Here is a 20,935-nt window from a genome sequence, read left to right on the forward strand (position 1 = left end):
GCTACAAAATAAGGGGCTGGTCATTTAAAACTGAGGTGCCTAGGAATTCCTTCTCTCAGAAGGTAGTGAATCTCTGGAATTCTCTGCCCCGGAAGGGTGGTGGAGCACAGGTCATTTGAAATATTTAAGGTGGAGATCGATAAAAATTTGAAAAATCAAGGAATTGAGGGTTATGGGGGACTGACACAGATCAACCATGATCATATTAAGTGGTGGGGTAGGCTCGATGGGCTGAGTGGCCTACTCCTTCTCCTATTTTCTTGTGAGCTTGTGAGAGCAGGGAGTTAAAAGAATGGGAGCCAATCCGGAAGAGTGAGATGAGAGGATGCAGAGAAAGGCAGAAGAAGTGTAAAGGCAGGAGAGCTGAGAGGGAAGTGTTGGGAGCGTAAAGAGGTGAGACAGTGCAAAGTGGGGAAGAAAGTACAGAGCGGAACTGCTCAAAAACAGAGAGCGGAATGAAGTCATAGAGGGTGGAGTGGTGCTCAGGAGGAATAGAAAGCAGAGTGGGTGGAGGGATAAGGAACAGTGTGGAGGAGAGCAGGGAGAGTTAATAGGAAAGAGAAAAATAGGGGGACTAGAGGACAGACATATAATGTGGGAACAGTGGTGGAAGGAGGAACAGAGAGTCTAGAGGAAAAAATGGACAAAGAGGAAAAAAGAGAGTGTTAGAAGGGAATTTTAATTCAGTCAATAATGTGCAATTTGAAAAAAAAATAGCAAAAGTTTTGGTAATGACAACTAATGGACTGTTGTAAAACCCATTTGGTTTACTAGGCTCCTTCAGGGGAGGAAATCTGCTGTCCTAACCTGGTCTGGCTCATATATGACTCCAGACCAAACCCATGTGGTTGACCTTTAGTGTCCTCAGACATGGCCAAGAAAGTGACTCTGTTGTACCATTCAGAGAAGGAATAAAAGTGAATGGACTGCCTGGTGTCAATTGAGGTACTGAATTTGGACACAACAAAGTCAGTCTCAGCGCAGTTAGTACTGCAAAATCCTCCTCACAAATACCTGAGGACTGGTATCTATAGTGGGAGACTGATCCCACAGACAAGTGAAGCAACAACCTGACATAAGTGTACTCCTTGTGGACAATATGCCATGCTCCTCCATCATAATCCCTACACATGTCCTGTCCTGTTGGCAGATGGAACAGGATGGAGAGACAGACAGTCACAGTGGGATGGTTGACGGGATGTTGAATGGGTGAATGTAAAAAAAGAGGTGTGGAGAGGGGTGAATAAAGGGGAAAGTGTAAAGATTGGGAGGATGTAAGACAAATGGAAAATTAAAGGACACGGGGAATAGAAAGGAGGCTTGTTGGAGGAGAAAAGCATAGAAACCAGGGAAGCTGGGACTGAGAGGGATGGAGATTTGTAGATGATGGGATGATGAATGGAGGGGGGGCTGAAAGAAAGGGGCAAAGTTCAAAGGGAAAACAGCGAGGGTGGAGAAAGAGAGAGGAGGAGAGAGAAGCGCCAAACAGAGCAGGGATGGTGGAAGAGAGGGCAAGTGAGTGAGCATTGAGAAGAAAATAAGGATAGGGAGTCAAGACAATTAAAGCAAAATTTACCAAGTCATAGAGCACGGAAACATGCCCTTTGGCTCACCGAATTAACACCAACCATCAAGCACCCATTTATATCTATAACATTTCATTCTCCCCACATTCCCATCAACTCCCCCCAGATTCTACCACTCACCTGCACACTAGGGACAGTTTACAGAAGCCAATTAACCTACCAACCTGCATGTCTTTGCGACGTGATAGAAACTGGAGCAGCCAGAGAAAACCCACACGGTCAGAGGGAGGACGTGCAAACTCCACACAGGCAGCACCCGAGGTCAGAATTGAACCCAGGTCTCTGGAGCAGTGAGGTAGCAGCTCTATTGACTGTGCCACTGTGTTGCCTAGAGCTTTAAGTACATCAAAATGTTCCCATGAACTTCCTGCTGCTGAGTCATGAATGGTGATATTTGGCGAGGTCACGGAAAAGAAGTACCTTTAAAAAAACAGAAGTACAAACACTGATAAGTTCAGAGATGGAATTCCAGAGGTTAGAGCCTTGACAGCTGAAGGCACGGTGCCAATTGTGGAATAATAGATGACCAATATTCAAGGATATTCAAGAGTCACAGAGAGATGCAGCATAGAATCAGGCCTTTCAGTCCGTTGAGGAGGTGCCAACCATCAACCATCCATTTACATCAATCTGACATTAATTCCATTTTTTAATACTCCCTACTTTCTTGTCAACCCCCCTCCAGATTTTACCACTTACCCACACATTGGGGGGCAACTTACAGTGGCCAATTAGCCTGCCAATCTGCACGTCTTTCGGATGCAGGTGGAAACCAGAGCACCCAGAGGGAACCAACGGTGTCACAGGGAGAACATGCAAACTCCATACAGACAGAGCCCGAGGTCAGGATTGAACCCAGGTCTCTTGAGCTGTGAGGCAGTGGCTCGACCAGCTGTGACACTCTGTCACTTTAATAGGCCAGAGGTAGAGGAGTACAGATATTTCAGAGGGCTGTGAGGGATTTCAGAGATAGGAAGAGGTGGGAATAGGGAGGAACTGAAAATTAAGGATGAGAAATTGTAAAATTGCTTAACTGGAAGCCAATTTGGGTCAGCAAGCACAAGGAGAAGGGTTGAGCAGGACTTGGGTGGTAGTTGGGACACAGGCAACAGGGTGACTTCAAGTTTACGGAGAGTATAATGAGGGAGAAAAGTTGGGAAGTATCTGCATAGTAAAGGACTAGATAGGAATGGGGCTGAGAGCAGCAGGTGAGCCGAGGCTGGGGCGAGGTTGGGCGGCGATAGCGTGGAAATAGACCGCTTCAGTAAACAAAAATGGTTTCAACCATCTGGTTCATCTTGGAGAGAGAGAATGGAATTGATAGGCAGTGAATGGAGTTTGTGCCAGGGTTTAAGCATAACGGTTTTAGATTTCACGAGCTGGAAGAGATTTCTGTTCAATCAGTCGGAAAATGTAGGAAAACCAGTTTGCCGATTGAAAGGCAGTGAAGGGGTCAAGAGAGGCGGTGAAGAGAGGAAAGAAAAAACAGTGGGTGAAAGGAAAGCCAGAAGCATAGAAAGCAGGATGTGGAGCAAGGTATAGATATGGTGACATAGTGGCGCACCGGTTAATGCTGTTACCTCCCAGCTCCAGAGATCCGGGTTCGATCCCGACCTTGGGCACTGTCTGTGGGGAGCTTTGCACGTTCTCCTTGTGTGGTTTCCTCTGGGTGTTCTGCTTTCCCACCACATGTCAAAGATGTGTGGGTTGGTAGGTTAATTGGCCACTGTAAATCGCACTAAGTGTATCAGTGGGTACTAAGAGAATTAGATATGGGGGGAGGTGGGGTAGCGAAAGAAACACAAAAGGAAACATGGGGTTAGTGTAAGTGGGTGCTCGAGGGTTGGCTAGAGAGCCTGTTTATGTGTTGTGTGTCTCTATGTCTTCCCAGTGAAGCTGAGGTAGAGAGAGATGGAGGCTTGAGTAATTGAAGGAGTATGCCAGCCAATTGATTGCTGTGTTTTGGGACATTATTGTAGAGGGGCATTGCGTAGGCAAGAAAGAGCAAGGTGACAAGTATCAACCTTGGGCTCGCCAGAGTTAATGGGCCATGTGCCAGAGAAGAAACTATCGGTGGTGACTCTTCAGTTACAGCTGGATATGTAAGAGTGGAGCAAGTGCAGGCATTGCCAGGTGACTTTGGGCAGGGGGACTCTGATACAGTTACCCATGTCAAAGATGCCAGATAGGACAAAGAAGGGACTTATGTCACATAAAATGTCATCAGTGGCTTTAATCAGATTATTTTGTGGCTGTGGCTGTAGCAGGGATTGGAGAGATTCAGATGGGGAAGATCGGCATGGATTGGGAGGCAGCAACACAATCTTTGAATTTTTTGATCTGGTTATTCAAGGGATATGAGCACTGCTGGCAAACCCAGCATTTATTATCCGTCCTTAATTGCCTTCTAACCCTTTCAGCGGCCAAGAGTGTCAATAGCTTAATGAGTTCAGCAAAACACCGTGGGCCGAAGGGCCTGTTCCTGTGCTGTACTGTACCATGTTCTATTCGTGGATCTGGAGACACACTAAGAGCAGGTCAGATAAGAATGGCAGATTTTATTCCCAGGTGGGTTTTATGACTATACAATAGTTTCACGGGTCAATTCCGCAGCTACATGGTGAGATTTGAAACAAGATTGTGAAAGAAAAGTCCAGGTTTCAGGCTGCCTCTATTAGTTTGTTGGAAGATTTCCTGCACTCACTGGAGAAAATATTGCTGTAACAGAGAACGGCTCTCATGCAACAAGTTCAGACTCAAGCAATGCTAACTTGTGTGAAATCAATTTGTCCTGCAGGCTATAGACCACAACAGGACTCAAACCTACAGCGGCCAACACAGCAGTCAGCGGTTATATATTCCAGACCCTGGTGTTCTTCTGAAGGAATTTGTGGAGGAACGAAAGGCTAGGGGTGGGAGGCATTAGGCAAGGGTGGAGTCAGGAGGCATTTTGTTTGGGAGAGTGTCGTTGAGGGAGATTTGAAGTCGAGCTGGACAGCACTGAAAAACCATTGATAATATCAAAGGGAGCCGGCAAATGGAAGTCGGTGAGTCAGCAGTTTAATGTGGTCAAATGCAGTCAAAAGGTCAAGAAGATCTCAGAAGGGGCAAAAGTTGGAATAGAAGAGAAACTGGTTTTATTGGTGCATAAAGTGAAGAAGAATGGCAAAGATAGAGCAGAGGGTGCGAACAGTGAGGTAAGTAGTGGAAGGAGGGAGGGGAGGCTGGACTGTGGGAATGAAGGAGAGGGGAATAGGGAGGGACATACAGAGAGGAATTTGAGATGGTGAACGAGCATGGTGGTTGAAAGAGGAAGAGAATGCTGGAGCCTTGAGGGTGGAGGGGAAAGGGATAGAGGGGGTAGGGGGGAAGGGATGGAAGGGAGGCAGAGAGAAGGGTGGAACAGCGGAGGGAAGAAGCATAGAGTGTGGAGGGAGAGGGAGAGGGGGCAGGGTGGATGGAGGAGGGAGCAAGAGCAGGGGGCTGGAGGAGGGAGAGAGGGTGGAGGAGAGAGGGAGAGAATGGAGGATGGGCAGCGAGGGAGAGAGTGTAGGGGTGGAGGAGAGATTGGAGGGAGGATGAAGGGGAGAGGGAAGACAGGGAGAGTGGAGGGGAGGCAGAGAGAGGGAAGGAACAGTGGAGGGAAGAGGCTCAGAGGGCAAGGAGGGTGGAGAAGGAGGGTGGGGAGGGGAGGGATAGAGCACAAAATGATTAAAATGTCCCCAGAGAACAGAGCTGGTGCGGGGCATGTGGATGACAGTTGGAAAGCTGCAGAAGAATGTTTACCGAGCAAGGGCAGGAAGAGAGGGACAACATGCAGGAGGGGAATGGACGATGTGGAGACGTTAAAGGAAAACGGTAGGTTGTGGTGTTGGTGAAAGAGAGATGGGCAGACAGCGAGGAGTGTGAAGGGAGTAAGTCTGGAGACAGGAGAATGCGGAGAGGGTGGAAATAAAGCCATTCAAGGGAGGAGAGTGTTATTGTGTGTTGATGTGCGGGATGGCCGGAGAAGTGTCGGAGAGATCAGAGGAGAGCATGAGACCAGGAGACTTCACCACAAGAACCGCGGCCATTCAGCAAGGCGGACAGCCATCGTCCTGTGGGGGGAGGGGGGAGATCGGAGGAGGGACGGGAGGAGGGTGGAAAACAGACGGGTGGAGAGGAAATGGCAGGATGGTAGGGAGGAGTGGAGGACAGACGGAGGAGGGACGGGAGGGGAGACGGGAGGAGTGGGGGAGGAGGAGGAGGAGGAGGGTGGAGGCAGACGGGAGGGGGGAGGTGGATGGGAAACGGAGAAGGTGGTGGGGAGAGGGTGGTGAACAGACGGAAGAGGGACTGGAAGAAGATGGTCGGGAGGAGGAGGGGGGATGAGGGGGATGAGGGGGCCGACGGGTGGAAGGGAGACGGGGAGAGGGTGGAGGGGCGTAGGGGAAAGGGGTGGGGGAAGTGGATGGCAGACGGGGGGGGGGGTGGAAGAGAGATGAGGAAGGGGCTGGGGGAGGTGGAGGGCAATCGGGAGGAGGGCGGAGGCAGACGGGGTGGGGTGGGGGGAGCCGGGTGGAGGGGGATAGCAGATGGCTGGAGGAGAGATGTGGAGGAGAGTCGGGAGGAGGGAGAAGGAGGCGGCAGGGATCATGAAGGAGGCAGTGAAAGTGAGCGGAAGCGGTGGAGGTGTGGAGAGGAGGGAGGGGTACAAGAAGTGAGAACGTGATACCCCTCTCCGCTGTCCCCCCCCCTCTCGCTTTTCCAAGCCCAACCTTGATCCATTTTCCTTCCCACCCGCCCCCCGTTCTCCCTGGCTGCTGTCCACACCTCCTCTCCCCCCTCCTTGCCGACCTTCCCCGCACCGATTCCCCATCCCCATCCCCTTCCCCTTCCCACTCCCCTGCAGCCTGCTTCAGCCCCCTCCCCCTCTCCAGCAACAGCAGCTGTTGAATAAAAGACTGAAGGAAAAGCGAAACACTTGTTTACCTCGGCTGGAACAGACTGACCTTGGGAAACTGGTGCACTCCTTGCGATTAACGGCACCCCAAAATCCTGGAGCCGGATTCGGGAGTCGGGATCTGGAAAAAGATGTTACAATGATGTCGATTCCCGGTTCTCCCAGCTCGCCATTCCCGACCGTAGGCAGTGTTGGGAATATCGGGCAGATCCCATGTTAGAGCCTTGTCCAATCACTCAGCTGTTGCTAGCCCGTTATGCGGGCGGGCACCGGGGAGCCGTGCGGAGCATCGCAGGTTGGCGAGGGGCACGGCCCTTTACCTGTACATCAGCTCCCCAGCGCCAAGGACAAATGCTGCTCCCGCACCGTCTTCCGGCAGGGCACTCAGACACGGCTCACGGGTTCAGCACTCCCAGACAAAACAAGGGAACAAGGGGCGAAGAGACTGTGAACTCCAGGAGAACAGCTCACTCTCTGCCATTCTCCATCTTTCTCTCCTTATCGCTCATTTGCCCGCCCGCCCCGCTCTGTCGCTGCCTCTCTTGTGTGTCAGTATCCCCCTTCTGCTTCTTCTTTCATTGCACATTTCAGTCCGCACATCTTGTCTAACTTGTTCCCTCTCAGTGCGGCTCAGTCCGCCTGCTGGACCCCACCTGCATTCTACAAACCTCGAACATTCTGTTCACGCCGATGCCACAGTTAACTTGCCCCGCACGGACCAGACAGTACCACTTCCGCACTATACCTGTGATAAATATGTCAAGCAGGAGTAGGCCAGTCGGCCCTTCGAGCCTGCTCCGCCTTTCATGAAGACCATGCCTGATCCAGCCTTGGTTTCAGCTCCACTTTCTTTCTCCCTTCCGTTTATCCACTGATCCTTTCCAGCTTAAATCTGTCTTAATTTCCACTTTGAATAAATTTAGTGACACAGCTCTCTGAGGTGGAGAATTCTAAAAATTTACCGTTCTTTGAGGGAGGAGTTCCTGAAATGGGTGATCCCTTACTTGAAATGATACCCTTCAGAAACCATTCTCTCAGTATCCACACTGTCCAACCCCTTCAAAATCTTCTGTTTTAATAAGAACATCTCTTATTCTTCATACTCCAAAGAGGATAGGCCTACCCTGCACAATCTTCCTTCATACATTAACCCCTTCAGTTCTGGGAATCAATTTAGTAAATCTTCTCTACATTCTCCCAAATGCAAGCACATATGATAAGATAAGATAAGATAAGACATCTTTACTAGTCACACATACATTGAAATGTGGTTAGCATAACACTATTACAGCACCAATGACCAGAGTTCAATTCCGGCTGCTGCCTGTAAGGAGTCTGTAAGTTCTCCCCGTGTCTGCGTGGGTTTCCTCCGGGTGCTCCGGTTTCCTCCCACATTCCAAAGACGTACGGGTTAGGAAGTTGTGGGCGTGCTACATTGGCGCTGGCAGCATGGCGACACTTGCGGGCCACCCCCAGAGCACTCTACGCAAAAGATGCATTTTGCTGTGTGTTGCAGCAAAGTGGTGCAGCTAGTAGATTTGCTGCCTCTCAGCTCCAGTGTCTCATGTTTGATCCCCACCTTGGCTGCTGTCTGTGTGGAGTTTGCCTGTTCTCCCTGCGACTGCGTGGGTTTCCCCCCCAGGTGCTGTGGATTCCTCCCGCATCCCAAAGACGTGAGGGTTGGTGGGTTAATTGGCTGCTGCAAATTGCAGCTAGTGTGTAGGTGGCTGGTAGAATTGGGGCTGGGATTGGGGTTGAGTTAATGGGAATGTAGGGGAGAATAAAATGGGATTATTATAGATTAGCGCAAATGCGTCTTAATGATCTGCATGTACTCAGTGAGCCATAGGGCCTGTTTCTGTGCCGTATGACTAGGAATGTATAGTTGTATCACAACTTCCCTGCTGTTATACAGCCACAGAGCAATACAGCACAGAATCAGGCTCTTTGGCCTCTTGAGTCTACACTGACTATCAACCACCATTTTACACTAATCCTACACTAATTGCATTTTTTATTCTCCTGATCGTCTCTTCAATTTCTGCTGTTATCCCCCACCCCAAAGGTTCTACTACACACCTACATACTATCCACAGTGGCCAATTAAGCTACCACCCCGCTTGCCTTTGGAGTCACAGGGAGAACGTGCAGACTCCACACAGACAGCACTGGAGTGAATCTGGGTCTCTGGCGATGTGAGGCAGCAGGTCTAGCAGCCAGCCCTGACTCAAAGTTGTAAACATGGGCAACTTTCCACTTATCTTCCCAGCTGCTTATTTTCTGCAGTGCAGGAGGAGGCTATTTGGCCCATCTGGTCCATGCTGGCTCCCCAGCAGATCTGTCCTTTCAGTCCCATTCCCCCTGGTGTCCCTGTAGCCCTGGTACTTATTCTCTCTCAAGCACTGATTATTTTCTCTTTGATTCTTTTGCCATTTACCTACATTAAAGGGCAATTTACAGTGAACAGGTAAACCAGCAGCATGCCTTCAGGATGTAGGAGGAAACCAGCATCCAGCGGCAGCCCACGCGGTCACAGGGAGAATGTGCAAACTCCACACAGATGGTGCCTGAAGTCTGGGTCAAACCTGGGTCCCTGGAGCTGTGAGGTAGCAGCAGCAACTGATGTACCAGCATATTTGCTGTGTCTACATGCTAATGTTTTGTGTTTCATGCCCTGTGACTCCCAGATCCCTTCGTACCTTTAAATAATGATTTGCTTTTCCATTTTTCCTTCCAAAATGAATATCATCACAATTTCTCACTTTATGCTTCATTTCCTAACTTCTTACCTACTCACCTAGACTCTGCAAGCTCCTGGTGTCCTCCCCACAACTTGCCAACCCTCCTATCTTACTGTCATCGGACGTTTGGCTGCAGTACACTCAGCCCCTTTATTCAAGGTACCTACAGAACATAAACAGTTAAGGAGACACAAGAGAGCCTGCAGATGCTGGAAATCTGGAGCAGCAGCTATGAGGGAAATGAATAGTCGGCATTTTGGGCCGAGACCATTCATCAGGACAAATTGTTGAGGCTCAGCACTGATCCCTGAGGCTCCCCATTAGTTACTGTTTGCCAGTCTGAAAATAATCTATTTGTCCAAACTCTCCGTTTTCTGAAAGTTACACATGCTATTTATGCCAATATATTACCCCCATCTTTCTGCCCTTTGACTTCTTATGTGACACTTTATTAAATGCTTTCTGGAAATCCAAATAAGATACGATAAGATAAGATATCTTTATTAGTCACACGTACATCAAAACACACAGTGAAATGCACCATTTTCATAGTGTTCTGGGGGCATCCCACAAGTGTCGCCACGCTTCCGGCGTCAACATAGCATGCCCACAACTTCCTACATACGTCTTTGGAATGTGGGAGGAAATTGGAGCACTCGGAGAAAACTCACCCAGTCATGGGGAGAACGTACAAACTCCTTACAGACAGGGGCTGGAATTGAACCCAGGTCGCTGGCGCTGTAATAGCGGTATGCTAACTGCTACACTACTGTGCCTGCCTATCAATTGATTTCCTTTTATCACTCTGTTTGTTACATCCTCATAGAAAACTAGCAAATTTGTCAAATTTGATTTTCCTTTCATAAAACAATGTTGATTTTGTTAATGTCCTGCTATTGTTTTCCTATGGACAGATATTAAGTTAACTAACCTACAGTTTCCTGTTTTCTGCCTTGATTTTTATCTTGAGTAGTGGCATCGTATTTGAGGTTTCCAATAGTCTGGGACCTCTCCAGAATCCAAGGAACTTTGGTGGATTACGACCAAACACATCAACTTTCTCTGCAACCACTTCCTTTGAGACCTTAGGCTGCAGGTTAAGAGGTCCAGGGGACTTGTTGGCCTTTAGCTCCATCAGATTGCTTCAGACTTCTTCTCAAGGGATTGAGTGTTTTACTGTCTTAACATTATCGGGATGTTTTTAAGCATCTTCTACCATGAAGACTGATCCAAATTAATTACTTAGTATTTCTACTATTTCCCTATTTCACATTATTAATTTCCCAGTTTCATCCTCTAAGGGGCCAACACCAAATTTCTTCCTTTTTTTATACCTGAGAATTCTTACTGTCTGTTTTTCAGTTATTGGCTAGGTTACTCTCATATATTTCGTCTCCATCTTTAGATATTTTTTAGTTATCCTTTGCTGGTTACCAAAAAATTCCCAATCCTCTGGCCTAGCATTAATCTTTGCAATATGGGTTTTATCCTTAACTTCCTTAATTGGCCATAATGACACATTCTTCTCGTAGAATCTTTCACTGAAGTTTAGGAAATGACTCCTTAAATAACTGCCTCTGCTGAGCTGCCATCTGACCCATTGATCATTTTCCCCAGTCCACTTTAGTCAACTCTATCCTCATTGTAATTGCAGTTATTTGAACTTAGGTCACTAGTTCCAGAGTCAAAAGTTTCACATAAAAACCGAATTTGAAATTCTGCCACAGTGTGATCACCTGTTTGCTGTGGATTCTTCACAATGAGGCCATTAAGAGATATCAGTACACAATAGCAGATCTGAACTGGCCTCTCTGGTTGGTTCCTCAATGTATTGGTCCAAGAATCCATTCTGAATGTACTCTATGGACTTGTCCTCAAAGCTACCCTGACCAATTTGATTTGTCCAATGTATATGATAATGACATTTGCTCATGATTACTGAAGTACCTTTCTTACTGTCCCCTATTAATTTTTCATTTATATTTTGTTCTACACTGTAGCAACTGTTAGAGGACCTCCCTTATACCCTCACCAGTAACTCTGTACCATTACTATTTCCTATCACTACCAACACAGAATCTACGTCTTGAGCTTCTCAGCCATTATCATACCACAAAACTGCTGTAACCTCATTCTTTATTAAAACCTTTATCCAACTCTTTTTTCCCTTTCTACCTACCCTTTAAAAGTCAAATGCCTCACAATATTTACTTTCCAGCTTTTGTCACCTTGAAACCACATCTCCATAATAGCTGTTAGATCATACCCATTTATTTCTATTTGTATCATCAACTTAACTCTCTTGCTACAAATGCTGCAGGCATTCAGATTCACAACCTTTAAAACGAACCATATAACTTTCTTGACTTTGACCTTATTTGCTGATGCACCCATATGCTTGAACCCTCTGTCCTCAATACATCCCGGTTCCTGCAATTCTTGTCAATGCCCTGCACTGTTGCCTTTTCCTTTGCCTTCCTATATACCTCCTTTCCTCAACCCCCATCTATTTTTCTCCCTTCTGTTGTAGCCCCAGGCTCCTACCAAAATGCCAAACTAGTTTTAATCCACCAAAACCACCCTGCTCCCCCACCAGGATATTGGTCCCATTCCTGCTGGGGGCCAAATGTCTGGGTTGTTAGAGCTTCTATCTTCTCCAGAAATGATCCCAGTACCTCAGGAATCTAAAGCGCTCCCTCCTACACCATCTGTCACCTCACCATCAAATGCGAGACCACAGTTGGAGTATTGTGTGCAGTTCTGCTCACCCACCTATAGGAATGTTGTCATTAAGCAGGAAATGGTGCAGAAAAGGCCAACATACCAGCAATGAGGCCTGTGTTACTCTCAGCCATCTACATTGGGCTGGCCATGTCCTTCACATACCTGACACCAGGTTGTGGAAACAGGCACCATTCTGGGCTTAGATGTGGGAGGACATTACTAGACAGAGTAAGATTCGAAGTTGTGCTCAAAACTTACTTGAAGGAGTGCAGCATCCCTGAAAACTCCTGGGAATCTCTGGCCATGACCTCTCAAATTGGAGAAGATGCATTCGGCATGGGATTGAGACCCCAAGGCCATGTACCGGAAGCACGTTGAAGCTCTGCATAAGCAGCAGAAGAAGTGAACTACCTCATAAGCCATGCATCTGCCTGTCCTGGCAACCACCTCCAGTGCCACATGTGGAAGAGTCTGTGGTCCCCACATTGTCCTCATCAAACCCCTCAGAACCTACAAAACCAGAGTGGCACCAAGTTATCCATGAACCCATGAACACTACTTCATTATTCCTTTTTTTTTGCACTATTGATTTTCTTTGTAAGTTATAGTAATTTCATGTCTTTGCACAGTACTGCTGCTGCTAAATGACTAATTTCACGACATATAAGTCAGTGATAATAAACCTGATTCTGATTATCCTTGAAGGATTGTGCAAGGGGAGAAATACTGGCACGGCTAGTGGAGCTGGGTTCAGTCCTGACCTTGGGGGCTGTCTGCGTAGAGTTTGCATATTCTCCGTGACTGCGTGGGTTTCCTCTGGGTGCTCTGGTTTTCTCCCACATCCCAAAAGTACAGAGTTGATACGTTAATTGACTACCGTAGATTGCCCCTAGTCTATAAGAAGACAAAGGCTGATCAGTAGCCTATTAAAGATAAGATAAGATACCTTTATTAGTCACATGTACATCGAAACACACAGTGAAATGCATCTTTGCATAGAGTGTTCTGGGAGCAGCCCGCAAGTGTCGCCACGCTTCCGGCACCAACATAGCGTGCCCACAACTTCCTAACCCGTATGTCTGGAATGTGGGAGGAAACCAGAGCACCCGGAGGAAACCCACGCAGAGACGGGGAGAACGTACAAACTCCTTACAGACAGTGGCGGGAATTGAACCCAGGTTGCCGGTGCTGTGATAGCGTTACCCTAACCGCTATACTACCGTGCCTGCCCCTACACTACCATGCCTGATCGGTTTGGATTCTGATGAACTGCTCTTATCCAAGCTTCATTTTAATATAGAAGCTGGATACCAAGGGAGAGATGAATGCTCCAGATACCAAGGCAACTTTTGATTAAGGCAAGCTACAAGGTGTTCTAGCAAAGTTGGTCATTATGAATTGAGGAGAAAGTTTCCCACTGGCTGCGGATGGTTGCTGGAGGTCAATCATCCCAGCACCAGGGCACCACTGTGAGAGTTTCTAAGGTCCCAACCAGCAACCACCCGCAGCTGCTCTTCAATGACCTTCCTTCCATCCTAAGGTCAGAAATAGGAAAACTTGCTGATGTGCATTGTTTAATTCCTTCTGCATCTCCTGAGATATTGAACAGATTAAGCCTGCAATGCAGCAAGATATTCAGGACCATGAGTGGCTAGTAAATTCGTACCATACAACCAGCAGTCAATGACCTTTTCCGAGAAGACAGAGTCTAATCACAATCAATATCATTATCATCACCATTCCCCACCACATAAATCCTGGCAGTTATTATATGAACATATGAACAGCTGAATTAGGAGCAGAAGTAGTTCACTTGGCCACTTGTACATTCTCTGCCATTTAATAAAATCATGTCTCATCTGACTGTAAAGTCAACTCTGCATTTCTGTCGATCTCAGGTAACTTTTCACCTCTTGCTTTTTAAGTATTTATTCACCTCGGCCTTAAAAATATTCAAAGGCTCTGCTTCCACCACCCTTTAGTTATGAGTTCCAAACACGCCAGACCTTCAGAAGGAAAAAAAAATTGCCTTATCTCTGTTTTAAACGGGCAACCTCTTATCTTTAAACATTGGCCCCTTGTTCCATATTTTCTACAAGATGAAATACCCTTTACTCATTCACCCTGTTAAGTCCTCCCAGGATCTAATATCTTTCACACAAATTGCCTCATATTCTTCTAAACTTCAGCAAATACAAGCTTAGTTTATCCAATTTTTTCCTCATAAAACTACTTTTTTGTGAGTAGTAAATCCAGTGTAGAAAATCTTCTCTGAATTGCATCCAATTCCCTGTTAGACAGGAAGTCCAATACAGTACATGGTACTTCAGATGTGGTCCCACCAATACCTTATATTAATAGAACAAAACTTCCCATAGTAATAACCATTGAAATTATGTTACTTTCCTAATTACTTGCTAACCCTTTGGGAATCATACACCAGGACATCCTACTGTTGACCAATCAGTAGGGCTTGACATATAAAAAGTTGGCCTCAAGCGCGATGCTACTACAGCGCCAGCGATCGGGGTTCGATTCCCGTCGCTGTCTGTAAGGAATTTGTACATTCTCCCGTGTCTGCGTGGGTTTCCTCCGGGTGCTCCGGTTTCCTCCCACATTGCAAAGACATACGGGTAGGCTAATTGGGTTTAAAATGGGCGGCGCAGACTCGTTAGGCCGGAAGGCCCTGTTACCACGCTGTAAATAAAATTTAAAATTTAATAAGGGCAGGTACCAGAGTCTGGGTACTGTGTGATAGGACTCTGCAGACCCTTCCGACCATCCATGAGGCACATTTGGGTAAGTCACTGGAGCAGCAATTCAGAGACGAGTTCAAGTTCCACGGCTGTTGGTAAACTTGAATTCATTGAATCATACAGCATGGAAACAGGCCCTTCGGCCCACCGTGTCAGTGCTGACCATCAAGCACCCACTTATACTAATCCCTTTTTTATTCTCCCCACACTCTCATCAACTCCTCCCCAGATTTCTTCCCCTCCACCATCAGATTTCTGAACATGAACCCATGAACAATACCTTGTTATTCTTCTTCTGCACCATTTATTTATTTTTGTAACTTATAGTAATTTTTATGTCTTTATGTCTTGCACTATACTGCTGCTGCAAAACAAATTTCACGACATATGTCAGTGATGGTAAACCTGATTCTGATTCTGAGATTCTACCACTCATCTACACACCAGGGGCAACTTACAACAGGCAGTTAATCTACCAACCTGCACATCTTTGGGATGTAGGAAGAAACCGGAGCACTCAGAGAAAACCCACACAGTCACAGGGAGAACATGCAAACTCCACACTGCCAGCACATATTTGCATAATAATTGGTTTATTATTGTCACATGCACTGAGGTACAGTGAAAAACTTTGTTTTGCATGCCATCCATACCGATCATTTCATTACAATAGTTCATTGAGGTAGTACAAGGGAAAGTAATAACAGAATGCAGAATAAAGTGTTACAGTTACAGAAGACCTTGGAGAAGGTCACTGCCTGCTAGTTCTGTGGTATGAATTTACCAGCCGCCCATGGCACTGAAGATCTTGCTCCATAGCAAGCTCAGTCTGTTCAGAGGAACTGCAGTGTGAGCAGACAATAAGGTGCAAGGCCATAATGAGGTAGATTGTGAGGTCATTCAATTGTCTTATAACAGTGAAATAGAAGCTGTCCTTGAGCCTGGTAGTATGTGCTTTCAGGCCTTTGTATCTTCTGCCTGATGGGAGGTGGGAGAAGAGAGAATATTCGGCGTGGGTGAGGTCTTTGATTATGTTGGCTACTTTACTGAGGCAGCGAGAAGTGTGGACAAAGTCCATGGAGGGGAGGCTGGTGTCTGTGATGTGCTGGGCTGTGTCCAGAACTCTCTGCAGTTTCATGCGGTCCTGGGCAGAGCAGTTGCCGTACGAAGCTGTGATGCATCCAGATAGGATGCTTTCTATGGTGCATCAATAAAAATTGGTGAAGGTCAAAGGGGACATGCCAAATTTCTTTAAACTCCTGAGGAAGTAGAGACGCTGGTGAGCTTTCTTGGCCATGGTGTCTACATGATTGGACCAGGACATACTACTGGTGATGTTCACTCCTAGGAACTTGAAGCTTTCAACCCTGTTGACCTCAGCACCGTTGACGTAAACAGGAGTGTGTGCACCGCCCACCTTCCTGAGGTCAATGACCAGCTCTTTCGTTTTGCTGACATTGAGGGAAAGGTTGTTGTCATGACACCATGTCAGTAGGCTCTGAGGTTAGGATTGAACCGAGGTCGTTGGAGCTGTGAGGCAGCAGTTCTACTAGTTGCGCCACTTGTGACTCTTGAGTATCTCTTTCCTCGCTGCTGCTTTTAAATAACTGTGTCATTTCCAAAGACATGTCCTTCAGCGCAATTTATAATACAATCCTACAAGCCCGTTTCCTCACAGGTAACCTGTCGTACCTTCACACACACCAGTATCTCCCTTTAGGGCCACATCTGTCACTCAGCACAAGCTGTTCTCCTCTTCCTGGGTGATCTTACCAAAAGATCAGAGTGAGTCTAGAGAACTTGGGCTACCTTTTCTCCTTGTCACTAGTGTGTCAGAGGTAGTTAGGTTATCAAATGTAGATCTTGTAAAATAAAAATGTTCACAGGCAAAGACACGGCATTTCCCATAGGAAGTTGTCAACTGGCTATTCTTAATTACACTTTCCTGAAACAAAAACAGACAACGCTGGAAACACTCAGCAGGTCAGGCAGCATCTGTGGAAGGAGAAACAGAATTGACAGTTTAGGCCTGAGATGCTCCATCAGAACTCCCAGGGGCCCTACTGCTACTGTTGCCGACCTGTTGGTTAGTGTTCTGGCTTGCGTGTCGTGAAGGAGCAAATATAAGACAGAGATGAATTTCTGTGGGCAGCCGAAACAGAGGAGTGTGCTCCACAGTCCCCCCCGATTGATTGAGTTCTAGGCTTTGGTAAGGTCGAGAAAAGGCCCTGCAAAGTGGCTGGTGTTGGTGCTGGCTTTATTCTTGAAGTTTTGGTGAGGTGAATGTAATGCCCACTGTGCCTCTGTTTGGAAGGAATCCGTAGTGTGATTTGGAGAACAGTCCTTCAATCACAATGAGGAGGAGGCTGAGGAGGACCCTGGTAAGAACTTTGGCTGTGGCAGACAGCAGGGAGAGCCCTCTGTAGTTATGGCAGTTGGACCTGTCCCCTTTCTCGAAGGTGGTCATGTTCGTGGCATCTCTGAGATCCTCTGGTGTACACTTCTCTTCCCGCAAGTGGGCGATGAGGCTATGGATTTGTGAGTGAACCTCTTCACTGCCAAATTTTAAGAATTTGGTGGAGATACCGTCTGCATCCTGATGCAGTGTTTCAACCCAAACGTCAACAGTTCCTTTCCTCCCACAGCTGCTACTTGACCTGCTGAGCTCTTCCAGCAGATTGTATGTTACTCCAGATTACAGCACCTGCATTCTTTTGCGTCTCCATTGCTTTCCGTCTTTCTCAGTTCTGACGAAGGGCCTTCAACCTGAAACGTTAATTGTTCCTCTTCTAGCTTTTTCTGTTTTTATTTCAGAGTGCCAGTGTTTGCAGTTTTTTCATTTTTGGTGTATCATCGGTCTTGGGTAGACCTTGAAGTTAAAAATCTAAATTAGATCTGAAACAAAAAAAGAGAAAGTGCCAGAAAAATTCAGCAATAATTGTGGAAAGAGAAATCAGATCTGATGAAGTTTAACGGGTACTGGGTTTCTGAGCAGTCAGACCCCAGGTGTCAGGTTACTGGTAGGGTTCCATCTGGTGAGAAAGTACTAGTTTTGTTCTCTCTCAGTCCCAGGTGGTACATGATGGCTTCTTGGATATGTAGATGTAAAGACTTCCGGTGAACAATTGCCCAGTGATCAAGTAACAGGAAAGTTAATAAACTGAAATCTCTCGGTGTCATTGCCACACTTTTTGGTCACAGTTATAGTGAAATACAGCAGAGAACAGGCCTTCGGCCCATTGAGTGCCCACTGGCCATCAACCACCCATTCTACACTAATCTTATTGTTTATTCTCCCCACACTCCCATCAACTCCCCAGATTCTACCACCCACCTACGTCCTAGGGGCGATTTATAGCGGCCAATTAATCTACCAACCGGCATGCCTTTCGGGATGTGGGAGGAAACCGGAGCACCCAGGGGAAACCCACACGGTCACACACAGACAGCTCCCGGTGTCAAGATTGAACCTGGGTCTCTGGCGTTGTGAGGTAGCAGCTCTACTAGCTGTGCCACCGTGCCGCCCTTTTAACGTGGCAATGACAGAGACAATCAGCAGCATCAAGCCGTGTGTTTGTCCGTGAGGTATCAATGGGCTGTTCGGTGTGTCCTGGGGAGTGACCTGCTTCTTTATTGTAGACGTGACAGTTAAATAACGTTCTCTGTAAATTCAAAGATAAATTTTGTAAGCCTGCAGCTGAATCAGTAAATCACAAAGAAAACTATCAGCACAAAAGGAGGCCGTTCACCCCATCACTGCTGGCAGAGAAAAAGCCCTCCAGCCTAATCCCAGTTCCAGCATTTGGTCCATTTCAAGAACACAAGAAAATAGGAGCAGGAGTAGGCCACTTGGCCCCTCAAGCCTGCCCCACCATTCAATATGGTCATGGTTCCCATAGCCCCCAATTCCCTGATCTTTCAAAAAATTATATACTGCCTCTTTAAATGCCTCCAGTTCTCCAGCCTCCTCAATCCTTCAGGGTGGAGAATTCCAAAGGCTCACTACCCTCTGCAAAAGGTTGCTTCAGGTCAAGGCTCTTCAATTACTGTTTAAGAGTATTGAGGAATTCACCCTCTACATCCTGGTGAATTCTATATCTATATATACACATACAGTGGCATGCAAAAGTTTGGGCACCCCTGGTCAAAATTTCTTTTACTGTGAATAGCTAAGTGAGTAAAAGATCACCTGATTTCCAAAAGGTATAAAGTTAAAGATGACACATTTCTTTAATATTTTAAGCAAGATTACTTTTTTATTTCCATCTTTTACAGTTTCAAAATAACAAAAAAAGAAAAGGGCCGATGCAAAAGTTTGGGCACCCTGCATGGTCAGTACTTAGCAACACCCTGTTTGGCAAGTATCACAGCTTGTAAACGCTTTCTGTAGGCAGCTAAGAGTCTTTCAATTCTTGTTTGGGGGATTTTCGCCCATTCTTCCTTGCAAAAGGCTTCTATTTCTGTGAGATTCTTGGGCCGTGTTGCATGCACTGCTCTTTTGAGGTCTATGCACAGATTTGCAATGATGTTTGGTCAGGGGACTGTGAGGGCCATGGCAAAACCTTCAACTTGTGCCTCTTGAGGTAGTCCATTGTGGATTTTGACGTGTGTTTAGGATTGTTATCCTGTTGTAGAAGCCATCCTCTTTTCATCTTCAGCTCTTTTACAGATGGTGTGATGTTTGCTTCCACAATTTGCTGGTACTTAATTGAATTAGTTCTTCCCTCTACCAGTGAAATGTTCTCTGTACCACTGGCTGCAACACAAGCCCAAAGCATGATCGATCCACCCCCATGCTTAACAGCTGGAGAGATGTTCATGAAATTCTGCACCCTTTTTTCTCCAAACATACCTTTGCTCATTGCAGCCAAGAAGTTCTATTTTAACTTCATGAGTCCACAGGACTTGTTTCCAAAATGCATCAAGCTTGTTTAGATGTTCTTCTTCAAACTTCTGATGCTGAATTTTGTGGTGAGGACGCAGGAAAGGTTTTCTTCTGATGACTCGTCCATGAAGCTCATGTTTATGCAGATGTCGCTGCACAGTAGAACAGTGCACCATCACTCCAGAGTCCGCAAAATCTTCCTGAAGGTCTTTTGCAGTCAAATGGTGGTTTTGATTTACCTTTCTAGCAATCCTATGAGCTGTTCTCTTGGAAAATTTTCTTGGTCTTCCAGACCTCAACTTGACCTCCACCGTTCCTGTTAACTGCCTTTTCTTAATTACATTACAAACTGAGGAAACAGCTACCTGAAACTGCTTTGCTATCTTCTTATAGCCTTCTCCTGTTTTGTGGGCATCATTTATTTTAATTTTCAGAGTGCGAGGCAGCTGCTTAGAGGAGCCCATGACTGCTGATTGTTGGGACAAAGTTTGAGGAGTCAGGGTATTTATAAACCTTTGAAATTTGCATCACCTGGCCTTTCCTAATGATGACTGTGAACAATCCATAGCCCTAACAAGCTAATGAAGGTCTGAGACCTTGGTAAAAGTTATCTGAGAGCTCAAATCTCTTGGGGTGCCCACACTTTTGCATGGTGTTCCTTTCTTCTTTTCACTCTAAAATTGTACAAAACAAAAATAATACATTAATCTTGCTTAAAATGTTGAAAAGAATGTTTCATCTTTAACTTTATGACTTTTGGAGATCAGTTCACCTTCTACTCACTTAACTATTCATAGTAACAGAAATTTTGGCCAGGGGTGCCCAAACTTTCAGAATAACGCCTCTCCACTACTACTTCTGTCTTCTGTGGCCAACCCAATTTTGGATCCAATCTACCAAACATCCATGGATCAGATGTGCCTTAATCTTCTGGATCAGTCCACCATGAATGCATCATCAACTGCCGGACCCTCATCAATCATCTTTGTCGCCTTCACTAAAAAACTCAATCAAGTTTGTAAGACGTGACCTCTCCTGAACAAAGCCATGCTAAGCATCCCCAATAAGTCTATGCTTTTCCAGATGTGAGTAGGTCCTACTACTGAGAATCTTCTCCAGCAATTTCCCAACCAGTGAAATAAGGCTCACCAGCCTATAATATCATGCTTTGTTTCTATTGTCCTTCCTATACAGAGGAGCAAAATTAGTTATTCTCCAGTCTTCAGGGACCTTGCCTGTGGCTAAAGAGGATACAAAGATCTCTGTCAAGGCCCCAGCAATCTCCTCTCTTGCCTTTTTCA

At 46.3% G+C, this 20,935-nt stretch overlaps 1 protein-coding gene across 8 annotated transcripts in view; it reads right to left on the reverse strand.

The window, feature by feature from the left end:
- The window catches only part of LOC127580773 (potassium voltage-gated channel subfamily A member 2-like), a 43,441-nt gene extending 36,076 nt beyond the window's left edge, over positions 1–7,365 (reverse strand). The window contains exons 1-3 of one of the 8 annotated variants that reach the window (XM_052034625.1): positions 7,274–7,365; positions 6,578–6,649; positions 1,751–2,006 (exon numbers count right to left, since the gene is read on the reverse strand). The gene's annotated coding sequence lies outside the window, so the exon portion shown is untranslated. Of the gene's footprint in view, positions 1–1,750; positions 2,007–6,557; positions 7,176–7,196; positions 7,217–7,273 lie in introns of those variants that run through there. The other 7 variants (XM_052034623.1, XM_052034624.1, XM_052034627.1 and 4 more) reach the window with 7 other exon arrangements.
- Positions 7,366–20,935: the final 13,570 nt, after the last annotated feature.

This window comes from Pristis pectinata, chromosome 20 (genome assembly GCF_009764475.1).
Source record: "Pristis pectinata isolate sPriPec2 chromosome 20, sPriPec2.1.pri, whole genome shotgun sequence".
Taxonomy (NCBI): domain Eukaryota; kingdom Metazoa; phylum Chordata; class Chondrichthyes; order Rhinopristiformes; family Pristidae; genus Pristis; species Pristis pectinata.